At 43.1% G+C, this 22,673-nt stretch overlaps 1 protein-coding gene and 1 long non-coding RNA gene across 3 annotated transcripts in view; one reads left to right on the top strand and one right to left on the bottom strand.

Annotated features, from left to right (window-relative positions):
- TECTA (tectorin alpha) overlaps positions 1–22,673 on the top strand; it is a 271,389-nt gene that overhangs the window by 92,120 nt on the left and 156,596 nt on the right. The window lies entirely within an intron of this gene.
- LOC130294630 (uncharacterized) overlaps positions 1–22,673 on the bottom strand; it is an 81,342-nt gene that overhangs the window by 52,962 nt on the left and 5,707 nt on the right. Inside the window, exons 1-2 of one of the 2 annotated variants that reach the window (XR_008848561.1) lie at positions 11,147–11,272; positions 9,031–9,164 (exon numbers count right to left, since the gene is read on the bottom strand). This is a non-coding gene — a long non-coding RNA (uncharacterized LOC130294630). Of the gene's footprint in view, positions 1–9,030; positions 9,165–11,146; positions 11,273–22,673 lie in introns of those variants that run through there. The other variant, XR_008848560.1, reaches the window with a different exon arrangement.

The raw sequence follows: 22,673 nt of genomic DNA, 5'->3' as shown, positions 1-22,673 counted from the left end.
GGTGGACTCTGCACCTTTCAGAGAATTGATGGCTTGTGCCAAGCCGAGGTGGAGAGTCCCAAGCCGTCATTTCTTTGCGAAGAAGGCAGTACCAGCCCTGCATAAGTTTGTACAAGAGAAGGTGGGCCAGTCCTTGAGCCTGTCGGTGTGTTCAAAAGTGCACAGCAGCGCCGACATGTAGAGCTGTAACTACAGTCAGGGACAATACTTGTCTTTTACAGCCACTGGGTAAATGTGGTTCCTGCACAGCCACAACAGCAACTTGGACAGGTCACACCGCTTCCTCCTCCACGCTCTCGCTCTCAGGCAGTTGGTCCTGTTAAAGTGTGCGACGCTGCCTCCTCATCCTCCACCGTGTCCTCGGCCTCCACTGCACGTCCAAATGTCGGTGGCCCTTCATCATACCATGTGTGTAGGGTGGTGTCAAGCTGTTCTTCACATGGTTTGCCTTGGCGAACGGAGTCACACAGGGAAGGAACTTCTAAAGTTCATTCGTAAAGAAATCCGAGTATGGCTTACTCCACGAAATCTGGAAATGGGAACCATGGTGACCGACAACCGAACTGGAGGAGGAGGATGATGAGGGGCAGAGTGGAGCACAGTTTAGGTTGGATGAGATGGCCGGTGTTTCTAGTCATCGGACAGGAGAGGAGGAGGAGGAGCAGCCAGAGGAGCTGGAGGGTTATGAGGAAGGGGAGACAGAGGACCCAGACACACCGTGGCAGTATTCAGTGGAGATGGAGGCAGGTAGTCCCTCCGAGTCACTGACGCAAATGGCACGGTGCATGCTTAGTTGCTCGCGTAGTGACCCCCGAATTGTCAAAATTCGTCAGCGGGATTACTTCTGGATCTCCACCTTATTAGACCCTCGATACCGTCCCAGAATGGGGGCCTTTTTTACACCCACTGAGAGGGAGGACAAACTGACCTACTACAGAGAGATTCTACGTAGTCAGTTGGCCGATGCCTATCGGCCACATGGTCCATCCACTCGCAGGTCTGACTCAGGGGGCCCTCTGCCCTCACCTTCCACTGCCATGGCTGCTGGGGAGGGGAGGGGTTGCAGGAGCCGTACCAGCTCATTCAGCAGCAGCCTGAGTCTACAGTCGCTGATGAGTAGCTTTCTTCACCCGCATAGTGAAGCAACTCATCAGCAGCAGGTAGACATGGAGCAGGACCTGAACAGCAGGTGGTGGCATACCTTAACATGACCATGCCGACAACCATTGAAGATCCGCTGGACTTCTGGGAAGCCAAACTTGATTTATGGCCGCAACTAGCAGAGTTTGCCCTGGAAAAGCTGTCCTGCCCGGCCAGTAGTGTGCCATCAGAGCGGGTGTTTAGTGCGGCCGGGGCCATAGTCACCCCAAGGCGAACTTGTCTGTCCACTAAAAATGTGGAGAGACTGACGTTTGTCAAGATGAATCAGGGATGGATCAGCTTTCCAGCCACCAATGCCGGATGCCTCAAAGTAGATTGACAATGCTGCTACACCAACATTTCCCAATTATGGTTGGTTATGAAACCCTCTTGGGTTATCAATTAGGGTTATGAAACCCTCTTTGGTACTGCGATTGCCTGCTCCTGGCTCATCCTGTGTCTTTCAGGAACTATTTGCCTCACTGATGCTTCTGGCCTTGGGGCCTTTAATTTTTTGAAGTTTAGCAATAGCTAAATACATGCTTAATGCAAATGTCAACATTGATCTTTAAATGTAAGGGGTTATGAAACCCTCTTGGGTACTGCAAATGACTGCTCCTGACTCATTATGTGTCTTTCAGGAACTACTTGCCTCCCTGATGCCTCAGGCCTTGGGCCTATAATTTTTGGATGTTTAGCAGTAGCTAAATACATGCTTAATGCAAATTTCAACATTGATCTTTAAATGTAAGGGGTTATGAAACCCTCTTGGGTACTGCGAAGGACTGCTCTTGACTCATTCTGTGTCTTTCAGGAACTACCTGCCTCCCTGATGCCTAAGGCCTTTAATTTTTGGATGTTTAGCAGTAGCTAAATACATGCTTAATGCAAATTTCCACATTGATCTTTAAATGTAAGGGGTTATGAAACCCTCTTGGGTACTGCGAATGGCTGCTTCTGACTCATCCTGTGTCTTTCAGGAACTACTTGCCTCACTGACGCTTCTGGCCTTGGGCTTTACATTTTTGGAAGTTTAGCAGTAGCTAATACATGCTTAATGCAAATTTCAACAATGATATTTAAATTCTCGGCGCTCTGCCAGGGCCTTCTCCTACCCCACCGGGGCCGATCACTAAACCATCCAATCGGTAGTAGAGACATGCGGTTGTGTACAAAGGGCAGGGACTTACTGAACCCGAGCTTATGACCCGCTCTTAGTTAGGATTCTTCTTTCCTGGCAAATAATTGCAATCCCTGATCCCTATTGTGAACGGGGTTCAGCGGGTTACCCATCACCTATCTGTGAAAGATACACATGCTGGTCCGTTCAGTGTAGCGCGCGTGCAGCCCCGGACATCTGAGGGCATAACACACCTGTTATTGCTCGATCTCGCGATTGATTGTGGAATGTAAGGTGTTATTTAAGCCTCTTGGGTACTGCTGATGCCTACTCCTGACTGCTCCTGTTTCTTTCAGGAACTACTTGACTTCATGATGCTTCTGGGCTTGGGCCCTTAATTTTAGGATTTTTGAAATACATACATACATGCTTAATTTAAATGTCAATATTTATGGTGCAATGTATGGGGTTATTAAACACTCTTGGGTAGTGTTTTTTTTTTTTCAAATTTTCTGATAATTATCACAGTAATAAACTTGAATTTTCCAGAATAATAACCATTACATCATTGAACGCTTGTTGCGTGTGATTTTTTAAGTAAAATTTTCAAAAAAAATACGGAGAGGGATGAACTCTGCTTCTTTATTTCATAAAAAATTACTTTAGAGAAGAATGTCTTTTGGTGGTCCACCGTCCTGCATTATTGAGTCTTCTGGACTCTTGGATATGCGCTTGTTCTTAAACAAAGGTACAAAAACCAAAAATGGCCGGTCAGGGCTATGGAGATTTTGCGCCTACATCTTACGGCCACATGAGCCCTGTGGGTGCTTGTGAGATTAGGTCCTTTGTACCCACACAGCGGGGTCCGGGACACAAATTTTGATTTAAATTTCAAATAAAAAAATCTGACATTTCAATGGTCTCCTCATGCTGCAGCCAACTCCAGGCTGTGTCATTCTGGTAATATATAGAGAGCACCCGCTGTCCTAAATTTTCGTTAAAATTTTTCATCAGAAATGTTTATCTTTTTTATTAGGGATTGTGAAGCTTTGGTGCGTACTCATGTATCAGCCAACTCCAGCCTGTGTCATTCAGGCAATATATGGTTTACTGATGGCGCTGCTAGGCCTGGGTCTGGGAATTTCAAATTTTCTCATAGGTAGCACCTGCTATCCAAAAGTCTTCTTCATAAATTTCTACAATTGTTGTGTTTATTTGGGGGGGGATTGTAAAGCCCTGGTGTGTACTCATGCATCAGCCAACTCCAGGCTGTGTCATTCAGGCAATATATAGGTAGCACCTGCTGTCCTAAATATTCGTAATTTTTTTTTTTACATGGTTGTTTTTTTCTTTGGGATTCTGAAGCCCTGGTGTGTACTCAATGCTGTTTCCTGCTACACTGACAGTGTGCTACTCCGCCTCCACATCCTCCACTGTGTCTTAAGCCTCCACTGCCCGGACAAGTCTCAGTGGCCCTTCAGCATACCATGTGTGCAGGGCACGGGGGTGTCACGCTGTTCTTCACATGGTTTGCCATGGCGAAAAGTCTTCGAAACAATAGCCGGTCAGGGCAATGGAGACGTTGCGCCTACATCTCGCGGCCGCATGAGCCCTGTGGGGGCTTGTTGGATTTGGTCCTTTGTACCCACACGCTGGGATCAAGGACACTGAAAGTTTTTTTTTTAATTTCAAATAAAAAAATGATGGCGCTGCTGGGCCTTGGTCTGGGAATTTCACATTTTCTCATAGGTAGCGCCCGCTATCCAAAATCTTTTTCAAAATTTTCTAAAATTGTGTTGTTTTTTTATGGGGATTGTGAAGCCCTGCTGTGTACTCGTGCATCAGCCAACTCCAGGCTGTGTCATTCAGGCAATATATGGTTTACTAATGCCGCTGTGGGGCCTGGGTCTGGGAATTTCAAATTTTCTCATAGGTAGCACCCGCTATCCAAAATCTTTTTCAAAAATTTCTAAAATTGTGTTGTTTTTTGGGGAGGATCGTGAAGCCCTGCTGTGAACTCGTGCATCAGCCAACTCCAGGCTGTGTCATTCAGGCAATATATGGTTTACTGATGCCGCTGTGGGGCCTGGGTCTGGGAATTTCAAATTTTCTCATAGGTAGCAGCCGCTATCCAAAATCTTTTTCCAAAATTTCTAAAATTGTGTTGTTTTTGGGGGGGGAATTGTGAATCCGTGCTGTGTACTCGTGCATCAGCCAACTCCAGGCTGTGTCATTCAGGCAATATATGGTTTACTGATGTCACTGTGGGGCCTGGGTCTGGGAATTTAAAATTTTCTCATTGGTAGCACCCGCTATCCAAAATTTTCGGTTTAAATTTCTTAATTCATCCTTTAATCTTAGGGATTGTGAAGGCCTAGTGCCTACTCATGCTGCTGGCAACTCTGGGCTGTGCCATTCCTCCACTATATGGTCTCCTCATGCTGCCAACACCTCCACACTGTGTCATTCAGCCACTATATGGTCTCCTCATGCTGCCAACATGTCCACACTGTGTCATTCAGCCACTATATGGTGTCCTCATGCTGCCAACACCTCCACGCTGTGCCATTTAGCCACTAAATGGTCTCCTCATGCTGCCAACACCTCCACGCTATGTCATTCAGTAACTATATGGTCTCCTGACACTTATGCCACCACCAGGCTCTGTCATTGTGCTGCTGTGTGGCAGTGATTCTAAAAGCGATGCCGGTAATCTGCATGTTATTCTGAATAACAGTATTATTTCACTACCCCAGCACACTCCATATGCGTTTTAGAACACAGCAAAGTGTTCTATACCCCTATAGAGGCTGTATGTAGGCTAGAATTAGGCTTTTTTAATATAGATTCGCCGCAAAAAAATTTGGATCGAAACAAACTTTTTTGGAAAATTCGGCAAGTCGGCCGAATCGAATTTTGGAAAAGTTCGCTCATCTCTAATAATTTTTTTTTTTTTTTTTTTTTTTTACAATAGGGGTCTTCACAGTGTGATCTAATTACATACATTATGCTGTCTCCAATGTGGCCCCCTTCATCCTTCTAAACATCTAGATGCCACTGTCACTAGTGACCGTGACACCTAGAGGGATTAAAGTAGCAGTGACATAACATAAATACTTATATTATCTAGTTAACTGCATGTAGGTCACAGAACCAGTGGAGGTGAGAGGGAGCATGCATACACGCATTGCTGCCGTACTTGTGAGTTTACACACATATCAAATATGTAACCTTATTATGTTTCATATTTTGTATGTGAAGCCACAAATGCTGAAAAATTCTACTTGCAGATTATGTTGCTACCTATTGACTTTAATGGATTTGTATCTTATCTACTTGCAGATTATGTACGTGTGAAAATAACCTATGTTCAGATTATATGCAACTCATATAATCTATTGAAGGTTTAAACCAAAACCACAACATCTAAAACTGTTTTTGTTGGCTACAGTGACAAGCAATTATAATAGACAGAATATAAAGTAGAGTAATAAATATGTACTCTAAGGGCAGTGAGTTACATAAGAGGGTCTGTGCTGTATGTTGATGGGCAGTGATTTACATAAGGGGGTGTGTGCTGTACAATGAGGGGAAATTATTTATATAAGGGAGCGAGTGCTGTATGCTGAGGGGCAGTGATTTACATAAGGGGGTGTGTGCTGTATACTGAGGGGCAGTGATTTACATAAGCAGGCAAGTGAGGTATACTGGGGATCAGTGATTTACATAAGGGGTCATGTTCTGTATACTGAGGGGCAGTGATTTACATAAGCACTGAGGGGCAGCAATATTAATAAGAGGGTGTGTACTGTAAAGTAAATCACTGCCCCTCAGGGTACAGCACATGTCCCTTATGTAAATAACTATGCCTTAGCATTCTCTGCACATACAGTATGTTATTAACTATCCGCCCTCTGGCTGATACCCAATGTAAAGTCATGTCTTGACATGTCGTTTATTTACGTGGCTGTAAGCAATGCATCTGTATTTTTACATATTGGGGGAGATTTGTCAAAACCTGTGCAGAGGAAAAGTTGAGTTTTTTTTTTTAAATGAAAGAAGCAAACGATTGGTTGCTATGGGTAACTGCACAAGTTTTGATAAATCTCCCCGATTGTGTGCACAGACAACTACTTTCCCATAGACTTACATAGAACATATTAATGTTACAAATTATTGCAGAAGTGAATACAAGTTTAACCCCTTAACGACAATGGACGTAAATGTACGTCATGGTGCCGTGGTACTTAACGCACCATGACGTACATTTACACTTCGCTATGACTGCGAGCACTGAACCGTTGCTCGCGTCATGCGCGGCAGGTCCCGGCTGCTATCAGCAGACAGGAAACCACAGGTAATGGCGGACATCCGTAATCGCATGGATGTCCACCATTAACCCCTCAGATGCCCTGACAAATACAGATCACGGCATTTGAGGCAGTGTGGTACTTTGAATGGATGATCGGATCGCCCGCAGCACTGCCACAGGGATCAGATCATCCAGCATGGCAGCCGAAGGTCCCCTCACCTGGCTCCAGCTGTGTCTCGGGGTCTTCTGCTCTGGTCTGAGATTGAGCAGACCAGCGCAGAAGATCACCGATAACACTGATCAGTGCTATGCTATGGGGACTATTAAAGTGTTAAAAAAAAATTTAAGTAAAAAAATTTGAAAAATCCCCTACCCCAATAAAAAAGTAAAACGTCTGTTTTCCCATTTTACCCCCAAAAAAGCGTAAAAAAAATAATTAATACACATATTTGGTATCGCCGCGTGAGTAAAAGTCTGAACTATTAAAATATATTATTAATTATTCTGTACAGTGAACGGCGTGATTTCATTACAAAGTACAACTGGTGACGCGAAAAACAAGCCCTCATATGGGTCTGTGGATGCAAATATAAAAGAGTTATGATTTTTAGAAGGCGAGTAGGAAAAAACGAAAATGCAAAAATAAAATTGTTCTGGTCCTTATGGCCAAAATGGGCCTGGTCCTTAAAGGGTTAAGAACACCTGTATTAGTGTTTTTTTTTTTGTTTTTTTTTTATAGAATTCAAGAACACATTATTGGTTATGAAGGTCAGGAAGAGTTTAACTTTATTAGGTAAAAATAGTAGTGTTTTAGTTATTTTCTCCTCCCCCTGTAGAGCACTCAAAATGCATGTAGCTGGGGAGAATCACATAAGGTGTGTACAAGTGTGAAGAAAAATAAAGGCAGCAAACTGTAGAGGTTGTAGAAACAAAACTAAGAACATTTTGAATGAAGACCTGTAAAGAAGGTTTTTTTCACCATAATATGTACAAAGCAAGGTGTAAAAGAAATTTCATAGGAGTTCATAGCCTTTCCACTTAGGAAGTATAAGTCCCGCCAGAGGCAGAACTCAAACATGAGGCCCCACATAATTTTCTAAAGACTTGCCATGGTGATCCAAACAGCTGTGAGATGGTTGTGCTGTCATCGCAGCACCAATATTAAGTGGTGATCTGGGACATAACTAGTGTCCTGTGGGCCCCATTGCAAATTCTGTCCAGTACAGAGACAACAATCAGCAATAATACCAGAATATAAGGAAGAATCACCATTATAATTTTACTGACTAAATCCTGTATACTGACACCGATATTACCAATAATACCAGTATACAAGGAGGAATATTATCACCATACTTATTACTATCATACTGTTGCTGACCAAATCCTGTATACTGAGACCAAAATTACTAATAATACCAAAAAGTACAAAAGGTGCTCTCTCTTAGTTGTGTGTCACTGTTAGGGTCTGTTCACACTGCAGAATTTCCACTTCAAATGAAAGCCCACTCCGCAATCTCCCATTCATACTTCAGAATTTCTGCACTGATTCCGCACCAATTCCACACAAAATCCGCACAAAATCCGCACAAGCCAGAAACCACCCAAGGAAGTGGAAGCGGAATTGGTGCAGAAATTCTTCCGTGTGAATAGACCCTTTGTGTTATCAGCGAGGAACAACTAATACTCCCACAAGATGACCACAACTACCATTGTGACAGACTAATTACTAACACCACAAGACTGTTACTGTATAAAATTCATTATACAAAAAACAATATGTTCATATACACTGGCCATATAGTGGTAGATACCAGCTGTACAGAGGATATGTATACTATATACTGTAAGGGGGAGATTTATCATTAGGTGTCTATTGTAGACACAGATCTACCCCTTTACACTGCCTGTCAAATTTACACTTTTGCGCAAAATTTACTATAAAGGCGCACGTCCTTTGATAAATGTTGCGCAAATATAGAATCACCTTCCCCTGGCTCTACCGTACACTCCTACCTTGCTAGAGTGGATACCCCACTTGCTAAACATGTCCGTTTGAGACATGAGAACAAAGCCGACATATTGAAATTCTGGGGACTCTGTCAAATGAAAACAGGCCCCAGAGAGGGGAATATTGATAGATTGTTGCTAAAGGAAGAAACAAGGTGGATATATTGCCTAAACAGTAAGAGCCCTAGTGGCCTCAATGAAGAGTTTACATTCACAGCATTCTTAGAGTAACATCAATTTCTATTAGTACCCTTCATTACAATAGATCTACAATACATAACAATTTATAACCCCTTGGAAGCAACTACTAATAAACGTCTGCAAAAACTAATGACATGTATGAAATGAAGATACTAAGCTAATACTTACATTAATAAAAACCATTTAATACAACAATCGGTGCAACGTCAGAATAATATCTATGGACACTTAATTGAAGAATACTTACAAGTGTAGGAGATGGATGGATGAGAGAGAGGATGGAGCTGACGTCGGGAGATGATGATATGTGGGGAAAGTTTTCATGGCTAGTGAGGATGGAGGAGCAGAGGAACCTCTGGGTGATTAGTAGGAAAATACCAACTAGATCAAATAAAAATAATGACATCATAAAACATATAGATGTTAATGATAATAATACTAGAATAGGCCCCTAATATAAAAGATGCATAAGAGCTATATTGGGAATTCCTCTGATTCTAATACGAATATAAATAACAACGGTAAATTAATAATAACAACAAGAAAACAACCGTTCCCAGCTAAGTAACTTGAGATACAAGGAAATTCGATAACATCAGAAATATGAGATATTAATGAATGAGGGATGGAAGGAGCTTTTCTGGTATCCCTTAGACAATTAATTACATCGTAGCAAAATGAGAAAGAGGCACCCATAGTGATATAGCTCATATAACACAAGACTCATTGGAGACAACCAGCAACATTTAGGGAAAAACATTTAGCAAATACTAAACACAATACGGAACCCCAACTAACATGAGGTATGATGACATGCGCAATGACTGCAAGGAGCAGTGATTTACGCTAAGTGCAGGATCATGTGCAGTATGGACGGTGCCGACATGCCACGATCATATGATTATATCATGTGGCCGCGATCTCGCAGAGGCAACATAAACATTCCTGCCTGTCAAACTCCCATAGGTTAACTTAATTCATGTGAGAGACGTGAGTGGTGACGTTGTATGAGCCGATTGGTGGAAGAAACAAGGGAGGGACATCAGGACTAGTCTATATTAGTAGGCAGACGGTGTCTGAGGGTGCACTAGCCTCGCTATCCTTGACAAAGCTGATTCATTCAGCGAAACGTCGGGGAGGCTAGTAGTTGTTTGTTTTAATACAGCAGCTATATAGGGTGGCCCTAATAGGAGAGGGACTTGGTACTAGTAGCTAAGGTGTGCTGTACAGCAAGCACACAGTTCATAAGTAATATTCTGGACCATAACACATGTCCCCTATAAAGTGTATGTTAATTATTCACTATACATTCACCACCCAAGTACCGCTGGAATTTTAAAAGTGTGTGGGGTATAATTTTAAAATGTATATCAATAAAGATACCATTTTAGGGGGGTTTCTAGTAAGGGTTTTCCCCGCAATGGTGTAACCCCTTAAAGGTTGTTATAGACTGGTTTCCCCTGTAACCTCCAGGGACATTTCTTTGTGATATACTCCTTCTCTACCTCACACTTCACAGAGCTGCTTTTCACTGTCCTGTGGCATTTTCCCGCGGTGGGCCCACAGAATTCTGACTTCCTTCCTATTCTCCAGGGTTAGTGCCTTCTTATATTTCCAAGTTGCCTTATGCAAAAAAATTTTAACATGTTTCTAGGCAAATTTTTATTTTTTTTTGATTACTTTCCTACCCAGGTTAATACAGTGTTATGGCTGATACTAATGCTTGTGGATTCCCTTCAGAGGTTGTAGTATAATAGTCAGTCTATGGCAAAAGATTAAATAATTAGAGGTGGTTCTAAATCTGTATTTTGCTGGACAGATTCTGGCAACTTTTTACGTGTCCTCCTAGATGGTGTATATTTGCGCAATTTAATCGGGAGTTTGTGCGTGTAAGTATTAAAGACACAGTTGATAAATTGATGCAGACTGCATAATCAGCTTTACCATACACAGTCACAAAGAATTTCAGAGTAAAACTTCTATCAATAAGTACGCAAAAAAACATGCAAAAAACGGAATTGCGCAAAAAGATTTACGCAATATAGACAATGAAAAAGGTGTATATATAATGATAAATGCCCCCTAAGTGATTATATGCAGGACAATATAGAGGTATACAGCAGCTGTACACAAGATCTGTATTCCATATAAGTATTTATTTACAGGACCATATAGAGGTAGATACCAGCTGTAGACAGGATCTGTATACCTTATACGTGATTATATACAGGACCATATACATGGTAGATACCAGCTGTACACAGGATCTTTACAACACATAAGTGATAATTTACATGACCATCAATAGGTAGATACCAGCTGTGCGCAAGAAATCTGCAGATCATATAAGTGATTACAGTTACATTTAGCGATTCAGAGGTGATAGGTGATGTCTTCTCTCATCGTTCACTTCTCCTTTTCTTCTCTCCGGCTTAAACCGCCATGATGACTTCTCACGGACAAGACTTGTCTCTATAGCACCATCCCCACCTCTTTTCAAACTCCCCAATGTGTATTGCACCACATACCGTGACATCACTGTGTGTATTATTCCTGTACTGTGACATCACTTCGTATTTATACAATTGATCGCTAAATGATCACTGGAACCCTTTATTTCCCATCCACTATTGATAAAACATAACTTTTAATAAGTCTTAAAGGTTAAAACCTTACCCCACTAGTTCCATCACCAAAACATAAATTGTGATTGCATGCAACTGCCTACTAATATGATTAACCCCTGAAGGACCAAGCCCATTTTCACCTTAAGGACCAGGCCAATTTTATTTTTGCATTTTCGTTTTTTCCTCCTCGCCTTCTAAAATCCATAACGCTTTCATATTTCCATCTACAGACCCATATAAGGGCTTGTTTTTTGCGTGACCAATTGTACTTTGTAATGAAAACTCTGATTTTACCAGATTTTTTTTAGCTAGGAAATTTAAATGAAAACCACAATTTTGCACATTTTGGAGGGTTTCGTTTCCACACTGTACAGTTTACGGTAAAAATGACATGTGTTATTTATTCTGTGGGTCAATGTGATTAAAATGATACCCATGGCTAGATACTTTTATATTTTTGTACCACTTTAAAAAAAATCGAAAACTTTTTGTACAAAATCAGTAATCTAAAATCGCCCTATTTTGACCACCTATAACTTTTTCATTTTTCTGTATATAGTGCGGTATGAGGACCCATTTTTTGTGCTGTCATCTGAACTTTTTATGGATACCACATTTGCATATATAAAACTTTTATTTAATTAAAAAAAATTTTTTAAATAAAATGTGACAAAAAAGCAGCATTTTTGGCCTTTTTTAAAAATGTTTACGTTTACGCCGTTCACCGTATGGGATCATTAACATTATATTTTGATGGTTCGGACACGTGGCGATACCAAATATGTTTACAAAAAAAAAATACGCTTTTTGGGGGTAAAATGGGAAAAACTGACAATTTTTATTTTTATTGGGGGAAGGGGATTTTTCACTTTTTTTTACTTTTTATTTTTACATTTTTCAACTTTTTTTTTTTTTTACACTTTTTATGTCCCCATAGGGGACTATCTATAGCAATCCTTTCATTGATAATACTGTTCAGTGCTATGTATAGGACATAGCTCTGATCAGTATTATCGGCTATCTCCTTCTCTGGTCTTCTCTATATCAGACCAGAGCAGGAGACACCAGGAGACAGCTGGAGCCCGGAGAGGGGACCTCCGGCCACCATTACAGATGATCGGATCGCCGTGGCAGCGTTGCTATTTTATTATGCGCATTGCCGCAGATGCCGTGATCTGTACAGATCATGACATCTGAGGTGTTGATCGCGGACATCCACATGGACATCCGCGGATGTCGGCTATTACCGGCGGGTTCCTGGCTTCTATCAGCCGGGGACCTGCCGTGTATGACACGAGCACCGCTCCGATGCTCGCGGTCATACACAGGACGTAAATGTACGTCCTGGTGCGGGAAGTACCGCCAAACCAGGACGTACATTTACGTCCGTGGTCGTTAAGGGGGTAAAGAGAGACAAGGGTGTTATGGCTGCAGTCCACAACTCCCTTTAGAATGCTAGTAGGGTTTATAAAAAAAATTAACACATTGTCCGTCCGACGTTTCGCCACAAGCTGTGGCTTTCTCAAGGACATTAAATGTAAATATACTGTGACATCATTGTGTATTATCCCTGTACTGTGACATCTCTGTGTGTGTGTGTTATCCTTGTACTGTGACATCACTGTGTGTATTAGACATGCTCCCTTTTCAGGTTTTCTCAGTGAAATGGAGATTTGGTCAGGATTTTTTCAATTCTGGCGCAAATTCTGGCGCAGACAAAATTTCTGGTGCAATTCCCCAGAATCTGGCACACAGCCCAACAAAACATGATCTATCTTTCAATTAAGCTGCCATACACCTTATACTAAAGTCTGATCTTTGCTGGCCTATCCCAGTCCTATGAGTCTGCTGCTTTACAATAAACATCAACTCTGCTCTGTCTCTCTAACTACATATTCAAGCCCTCATACATTTTTCAAGTCTATACTTTTCTCAACTTTAATTTAACAAAAATTCAGGTGTCCGTCCTTAAAGTAGTATAGTTAAAATTGTCTTCATCCTATTGTACCCGGGCTGCAAAAAAAAAAAAAAAAAACATTTTCTTACCTGTGCATGGATCGTCACACTCCAGTTAGCGTACCGTCTGCCCGGGCTCCTTACATGACACTGCGCTCAGTCTATCACCGACCGAGGCGGGACATCTCTGTGGCCGGCAATACACTGACTGCAGTGTGACGATCCATGAACACAGAAGAAGGAAGAAGACCGGACTGGAAGACCGAAGAGCTATAGCGGCGCAATGGGGGACCGGAGGAAGGTGAGTTAATGTTTGTTTTGTTTAGTTTTTTTGCAGCACGGGCACAATAGGATGCACAATTTTCACTATACTACTCCTTTAACATCTTCTGCCTGGAATACTGCAATATTATCCTCTGTAGCCATACATCTAACATCCTAAACTCTGCTGCCTGACTAATACACCTCTCTCTTCGCTTCTACTCTGCCTCTCCCCTTTTGTAAATCACTTCACTGGCTAGCTATCCATTGCACATCAAATTCAATTTATACTGTTAGCAATGACATACAAGGCTGTTTACAACTTGTCCCCTTCATTAATCTCTGGCCTTATCTGATACTTCCCCTCATGTAATATCTGATCCTTATAAGACCTCCATCTGATCTCTCCCATTGTTCACTCCTCATTCAACCATTGCCTGTACATCCCCCATACTCTGGAAATCACTACCCTGACATATCAGACCAGGGACTGTGCATGAATTAAGGTCTGCACAGGCAAAGGTGCATCAAGATGCGAATCTTCGCGAGTCGGGGTACCTGTAGCCATATAGTACCGTCCTAGAGGTACTTTTAACAATATACTACCATCCTAGAGGTGTCTGCAGCAATATATCACTGTCCTAAAGATACCTCTAGCAATATAGTACCATCTGAGAGGTACCTGTAACATGTAGCCATCCTCATATCCAGTCCTCATATCCCATCCTCATATCTCAACCTCCTATCCTGGCCTCCTATCCCGACCTCCTATCCCGACCTCCTATCCCGACCTCCTATCCCGTCCTCCTATCCCATCCTCATATCCTGACCTCATATCCCGACCTCCTATCCGGACCTTATGTCCCATCCTCATATCCTGTCCTCAGGTGGGACTGATTTATGATGAAGATATTATAAGCTGAAAATAGAAGGGGACGTGGCTTTATGGGACAGGGCGTGATTTGCAAGCCAGACCGATGCACAAAAAGGGTAGAGAATAAAAGGGGTGGAGCCTAAACAGTGGTCGTGTTTTTGCGAGATGGGGTGTGGCTTGCAAGCCGGACTGACACATTCACTAGGAGATGCAGAGCGGAGCTTAAGGAGTAAGGTACTGGAAGTCCCATATACTTGCATGGGACTTGAAACAAAAAAACATCTTTTATATAAGGCTCTAGGTAAGGGTTAATTTAACTATGATATCTTTTTATTTGACATATAAGTAATATGTGTACCAGATATTATTGAAATATCTCCAGCCATTCGGAAGTTGTACTTTTCCCATAGATTTGTATGGGACTTTAAACAAAAACCCCGACCCTGGCAAATGGGGGTGAGTAAGGGTTAAATCACCTATCCTATTTTTGTTGTTGTCATATAAGTAACATGTGTGCCAAGTTTCATGTTAATATCTTTAGCCGTTTGGATGTGATGCTGGAACATACACACATGAAACACATACATACACACATACACACATTGGCCCTCATTTACTATTGCAAACCCAACATGTTTTGTCGGGTTGTGCACCGGATTCTGTCGCATTGCGCCAGAAATTCTGTCTGTGCCAGATTTTGCGCCAGAAAAAACCCCGACTAACTCTCAATTTTTCTAAGAAAACCCAGAAAAGGGGCGTGGCCCCAGGGAGAGGGGTGTGGTCTCAGAAAAGGGGCGTGTTCCCGACATTTTCACAAAAACCCAACATATTTACTAAGGTTTCCTCATAAAATGTGGTGGATTTGAGCTGAGGAAAACCAGACAGATCAGAGCATGTGTAAAAAAAAAAAAGCAAAATGGAGGGAAAGTGGAAAATGTAGGGAAACCTTAGTAAATACCGTGGAAAATAAATTGTAGGGAATTAAAACCCACAAAGAAACCTACACAACACTCTTAGTAAATGAGGGCCATTGAGATATATATATATATATATATATATATATATATATATATATATTTGAAAAATTACATGATTCCATCAAGTTCAACATGGAACCCTACTGTGTTGATCCAGGCAGAGGTACTTATAGCAATATACTACCATCCTAGAGGTATCTGTGGCAATATGTTACTGTTGTAGAGGTACCTATAGCAATATAATATCATTATAGACATCATAGAGGTACAAGTAGCAATATATATTACTGTCCTAGGGGTACCTATAGCAATATACTATCATCCAAGATGTACCTATGGCAATATAGGTAACTTTAGGAGGGTAGAATAGTGCTATAGGTAACTATAGGAGATTAGTGTACTGTATTGCTATGGGTAGCATGCACTATATTTTGTATGAGCACCTCTGTGATGGTGGCATGTACTCTACAGTGATCCCTCAACTTACAATGGCCTCAACATACAATAGTTTCAACATACAATGGTCTTTTCTGGACCATTGCACCTTGAAACCAGACTCAACATACAATGTGCAGACAGTTCTGTGAAACATGTCAATGACTGGAAGAACTGACCAATCAGAATGGGCATTCACTGGTAAAACACCTGTAGTACTGAAGCATATGCACTGAATTCCTGCCTGGTAGCGCCCCCTACAGTACAGGGAGGTATTACATGTTCTGTACTACTCTTAACCTATGCCACAGTTCGTTGCTCCTTTAAACACCAGGTGAGGGCGGCTCCATGTTACTTTTTTAGGACATTGCGTGTACTGTACAGGACCCTGAAGAAGCTCCTGTCCTCTACATAGATAGTGATTTACAGCTCCCAGCAGATCTTTCTTACTTTTATATGTAAGGATTTGCTTTATCTATATTAGTTATATACTTATTTTTGTTTAATCCTCTTTTTCCTATTTTTGGATGTCATTCTGGGAGCTTCATAAACAATTACCAGGTCTCCATAAAATTATGGTGTCAACATACAATGGTTTCAACATACAATGGTTGTCCTGGAACCAATTAATATTGTAACTTGAGGGACCACTGTATATAGCTAAGGGCCATAGCAATATACAGTACATGCGACCACCCGAAGTTAAGCATCTGAAACCCCCTCCAGTTAGTGGGCATTGGGAATTGGGGGGGGGGGGGGGAGATATTAAAAAATTTTGTGCCACCTTTTTTTTGCTTTAGCTGCGCCACATTTGCTTAAAATGTGGCGCACACTATTAGCACTACATATTTAGATATTAAGCACCCGATTTAGTGTTGTTTTAGCCGATTTTTTAAAAGGGCCGTGGTTAGGCTCTTTGTGCTATTTTCAAAGGTTGTGCACCACTTTCTGGTGCACAGTGTCACAGTATACTTATTACCGTATATACGCGAGTATAAGCCGACCCAAATATAAGCCGAGGCCCCTAATTTCACCCCAAAAACCTAGGAAAACCTATTAATTCGAGTATAAGCCTAGAGTGGGAAATACATCATCCCTACCCAGTCATCATCCAGACCCCCCCCTGTCATCATCACCCCCTGTCATCATCCCCCGTCATCATCCAGACCCTCCTATCATCAGACCCCCTGCTATCATCCCACCTTTTATCATCCCCCCCTGTCATCATCCAAATCCCCCTGTCACCATCCAGACCCCGCTTTCGTTGTCTACTCCCCTCCCCAGTTGTTGCTCTCTCGGTCCTTTCCTTAGCTGCAGGGATCATCTGCATTATTGGTGGGGATTGTCTGATTCTAGACCGGCCCTGGACTAGTGATGCTGCATTTATGATGATGTGAAGGGATGTCCGTGCGTAGGGACGCCCATGACGTCATGGACATCTGCTGCGCACGGACGTCCCTGCAGGGCGGTGTCAATGCAGCGTCACTAGTCCGGGGCTAGTGAAGATGGATGGCCCGGACCGGCTCGCCCTCCCCACCGGAATGGGTATGTTCCCTGCAACATAGATGAGTGAAGATGGACGGCCTGGCCCAACCATCCCCCCCCCCCCCTTGGCTTCACTCTAGTATAAGCCAAGGGGGGCATTTTCAGCACGAAAAATCGAGCTGAAAAACTTGGCTTATACTCGAGTATATATGGAATATTATATGTATTAAATAATGTGCTATTTGTGCTATAATCCCCATATTATAAAAAGACCAAACACACTTCTGAAAATGAGGCGCAGTTGACACTCTTTTAGGTGCAAAATAAAGAGCCCTAATAACACAAGTCTTTGAATATTCCCCCCCCCCCCCCCATTGTGTTAAGCTTGGGACTCGGCTCGGCACCCGTGTCTCTGCAAGTGGACTGCTGACTTGTATTTTTTAGTCTCTTATTTAAACATTTGTGAAACTGTGAGAAACTTTAGAAATTTGCCACTTTGGAGATTCAATTAATGGCAATGCCACACCTTAGCAATCCGGTGCAAATACGTGGAATTAACCAAGTTGCAATATTTTTGAACTGACTTGATAGGTGAATACATTTCACATTTTTGCACTAGAAATGTGAAGAATAGTGGAAAATTCACAGTTTTGGAAAGTGTGTGTATTAGAGCCTGAAGAAGACAATTACATTTCTTTGGCTTGAAATATTTGGTAGTACTCTTTGAGCACTGTTTTTGTTGGTGCACACCCAGTAATTGTCATGTAAATGAAGCCTTTTTACTGTTCTGATATCATGTATTTATTGAAATTAGTTTTAGAAATTAGAGCCCTTAAAACACTTAAGGGTGCATTCACACTGTGGAATCTCCGCTCGCAGAATTCCACAAGTGAAAATTCCATCTGGCCAAAATACTTTGGTGGGAGGACCGCATGCATGACATCACCATTGACGGCTATGGAGTGCTCACAGACTTCATTTGGAGTGCTCATGGATGTTCATTATTTGTGCGGAACAATTTTAGCGATGGAATTGTCAGACGCTGAATTTTCTCAGTGTGAACGGGTCTCACGGAAGACCCATTCACACTGATGTAAATGTTTACTGCGCGGAATTCCACTCACTGAATTCCGCAGAAATTACGCAGTGAGAACGTACCCTTAAGAGGAGAGGTTAATCCTGTAAGGTCCAAGGGCGTACAAGGGCGGCCTTTGCTCTCTGGTACTTAAGGACCAAGGATGTACCTGTACGTCCTTGGGAATTTCTGTCCCGGTCGCGCGTCGGGCAGGGAACGGACCGGGATTACTGCTGATATCTATCAGCAGGAATCCAGTGCATATGCCCATGGGGGACCCCCCCATGTCAGCAATCGACGCAAATTGCTGGTGAATTCATACCGGCGATTTGCGGCGATTTCGGGTCATACGGGTCTCGGGTGACCCGGAACATAAGGGGGATTGGGGTTGTCCAAGACACCCACGATCCCCATGAAGAGATAGGAGTGAGGTGGCAGGGGTGCTATTGTCAATCAGAAGCAATCGACCAATAGCAGATCGGAGGCGGGAGGGGGGGGGGTTAATGTTCGGTTCCCCTGCTCTGCCCACCCACAGTAGAACGGGAAGAGCAGGGGAACCGACGGTGACCGGCACCGGAGGTCACTTACCCTCGGCACGATCCTCTGCCATGACGTGCAGCAGGCTCCATGGATCCTACAGAAGCCAGTGAGTAGTTGCCTAGCAACATCTGGAGTTGTAGTTGCGTACCTCCTGCTGTTGCAATAACTACATCTCCCAGCATGCCCTTCGGCGATCAGTACATGCTGGGAGTTGTAGTTTTGAAACAGCTGGAGACACACTGGTTGGAAAATGCTGAGTTAGGTAACAGAACTTAACTGAAGGTTTTCCAACCAGTGTGCCTCCAGCTGTTGCAAAAGTACAACTCCCAGCATGCACGGTCTGTCAGTGCATGCTGGGAGTTGTAGTTTTGCAATAGCTGGAGGTTTGCCCCCCCCCCCCATGTGAATGTACAGGGTACATTCACACGGGCGGGTTTACAGTGAGTCTCCTGCTTCAAGTTTGAGCTGCGGCTAATTTTCCGCTGCAGCGCAAACTCCTAGCAGGAAACTCACCGTAAACCCCCGCCAGTTTGAATGTACCCTAAAAACACTACACTACACTAACACATAGTAAAGGGTAAAACACTACATATACACCCCCTTGCACTGTCCCCCCCCCCCCAATAAAAATGAAAAACGTGTTGTACAGCAGTGTTTCCAAAATGGAGCCTCAAGCTGTTGCAAAACAACAACTCCCAGCATTTCCGGACAGCCACTGACTGTCCAGGCATGCTGGGAGTTTAGCAACAGCTGGAGGCACCCTGTTTGGGAATCACTGGCCTGGAATACCCCTACGTCCACCCCTATGCAATCCCTAATATAGTCCTGAAATGCGCATGGCGCTCTCTCACTTCGGAGCCCTGTCGTATTTCAAGGCAACAGTGTAGGGCCACATATGGGGTATTTCCGTACTCGGGAGAAATTGTTACACATTTTGGGGGGCTTTCTCTACTTTTACCCCTTATGAAGAGGGTCTACACCAGCCTGTTAGTGTAAAGAAATAAAACGTTTTACACTAACATGCTGGTGTTGCCTCATACTTTTTATTTTTCACAAGCGGTTAAAGGAAAAAAGACCCCCATATGAGTACGGAAATACCCCATATGTGGGTGTAAAATGCTCTGCGGACGCACAACAAGGAGTGAGAGCGCACTATGTACATTTGAGGCCTAAATTTGTGATTTGTACAGGGGTGGATGATTTTACAGTGGTTCTGACATAAACACAATAAAAATAAATACCCACGTGTGACCCCATTTTGGAAACTACACCCCTCACGGAACATAACAAGGCATATAGTGAGCCTTAACACTCCACATGTGTTTTCACTAAAATGCTGGAGTTACCCTAGATTTTTCATTTTCACAAGGGAAAAATAGGAAAAAAAGACCCCCAAAATTTGTAACCCCATTTCTTCTGAGTAAGAACATACCCCATATGTGGATGTAAAGTGCTCTGCAGGCGCACTACAATGCTCAGAAGAGAAGGAGCGCCATTGGGCTTTTGGATAGAAAATTTGTCCGGAATTGAAGGCCACGTGTTTTTAAAATGCCCTCATAGTGCCATAACAATGGACCCCCCCCCACATGTGACCCCATTTTGAAAACTACACCCCTCACAGAATTTAATAAGGGGTGCAGTGAGCATTTACGCCCCACAGGTGTCTGACAGATTTTTGGAACAGTGGTCCGTGAAAATAAAAAAAATTATTTTTCATTTGCACAGCCCACTGTTCTAAAGATCTGTCAAACGCCAGTGGGTAGTAAATGCCCACTGCACCCCTTATTGAATTCTGAGAGGGGTGTAGTTTCCAAAATGGGGTCACATGTGGGGGGGTCCACGGGGGGAATTGTCAATGCACATGGCCATTGACTTCCATTCCAAACAAATTCTCTCTCCAAAAGCTCAATGGCACTCCTCCTCTTCTGAGCATTGTACTTCGCCAGCAGAGCACTTGACGTCCACACATGGGGTATTTCCATACTCAGAAAAAATGGGGTTACAAATTTTGGGGGGCATTTTCTTCTATTACCCCTTGTAAAAAAAAAGCATTTTATTTAAAAAAAAATAATCATTTTTCATTTACACATCTGACTTTAACAAAAAGTCGTCAAACACCCTTCTGAGCCCTCTACTGCGCCCACCAAACCCTTGACATACATTTCTTTACTCGAGAGAAATTGGGTTAAAAATTTTGGGGGGCTTTTCTCCTATTACCCCTTGTAAAAATTCTAAAACTGGGTCTACAAGAACATGCGAGTTTGAAAAATTTAGATTTTGAATTTTCTCCTTCACTTTGCTGCTATTCCTGTGAAACACCTAAATGGTTAACACACTCACTGAATGTCATTTTGAATACTTTGAGGGAAGAAGTTTTTTATAATGGGGTCATTTATGGGGTATTTCTAATAACTAGGCCCTTCAAATCCACTTCAAAACTGACTGGTCCCTGAAAAATTCAGATTTAGAACATTTTGTGAAAAATTTGAAAATTTCTGCTGAACTTTAAAGCCCTCTGATGTCTTCCAAAAGTAAAGACATGTCAAATTTATGATGCAAACATAAAGTAGACATATTGTAAACCATGTGAAGTACAGCCGGACATATAAGGCAAACCATGTGAAGAACAGCGTGACACTGCCGTGTCCAGCACACATGGTATACTGGAGGAGCACTGAGACTTCTCCGTGCAGTGGAAGCTAAGGACAAGGTGGAAGATGAGAGGCAGAGTCGCACACTGTAACAGGACAAACAGCCTGAGAGCATGGAGGAGGAAGCAGCGTTACCTGTCCAAGTTGCTGTTGTGGCTGTGCAGGAACCACATTTACCCAGTGGGCCGTAAAGGACATATATTGTCCCTGACCATAGTTACAGCTCCACACATTGGTGCTGCCACGCACTTTGGTACTCACCGACAGGCTCAAGGACTGGCCCACCTTTTGTTCCAAAAAATTGTGCATGGAGGGTAACGCCTTTTTTGCAAGGAATGACGGCTCGGGACCCTCCACCTCGACTCTGCATCAGCCATCCGTTCTCTGAAAGGTGCAGAGTCCACCTATTGAAAAGGAAGGGACTGCAGCACCAGAAACTTGGACAGGAGCACATTCAGCTTCTGCGCATTTGGATGAGTGGGCGCACACTGTTGTCTCTTGGAAATGGCTTAGCTGATGGATTGCTGGCGGAATGACTGACTCAAAGTAGGAGTAGCAGGGGCATCGGGAACAATAGAAGATGGATATGACAGAAAGCTCCCTTCAGCTGAGGTGGTGGAGTCTTGGCTGGCTAAAAGAGGGAGCGGTGTGCCACTGGGTGATGCAGCAGGCTTGACCACCGCACCGGAGCCACGGTTCTCCCAGGCTGCTTAATGGTGACGCTGCATATGTTGACGAAGGCCCGTGGTGCCAACATTGGGTCCCTGCCCACGCTTCACCTTCTGCCGACACATCTTTCATGTGGCCAGGTTACCATCCTCCGGATGCTTGATGAAAAACTGTCACACCGCCGGATAGCTGATTTTCCCCCCGACTGTCTGCACTGATTGATTGCTACTGCTGCCGACTTCAGGAACCCCTGTTTGACTACCTCCCGGGAAGGTAGGCTACCGCAAAGCAGGGGGTCTACCCCGGGCATGTTTGGCTTCAGACTTCCCACTTCTGCCAC

This window comes from Hyla sarda, chromosome 10 (assembly GCF_029499605.1).
Source record: "Hyla sarda isolate aHylSar1 chromosome 10, aHylSar1.hap1, whole genome shotgun sequence".
Lineage (NCBI taxonomy): Eukaryota > Metazoa > Chordata > Amphibia > Anura > Hylidae > Hyla > Hyla sarda.
This window is presented reverse-complemented; position numbering and strand designations above follow the sequence as displayed.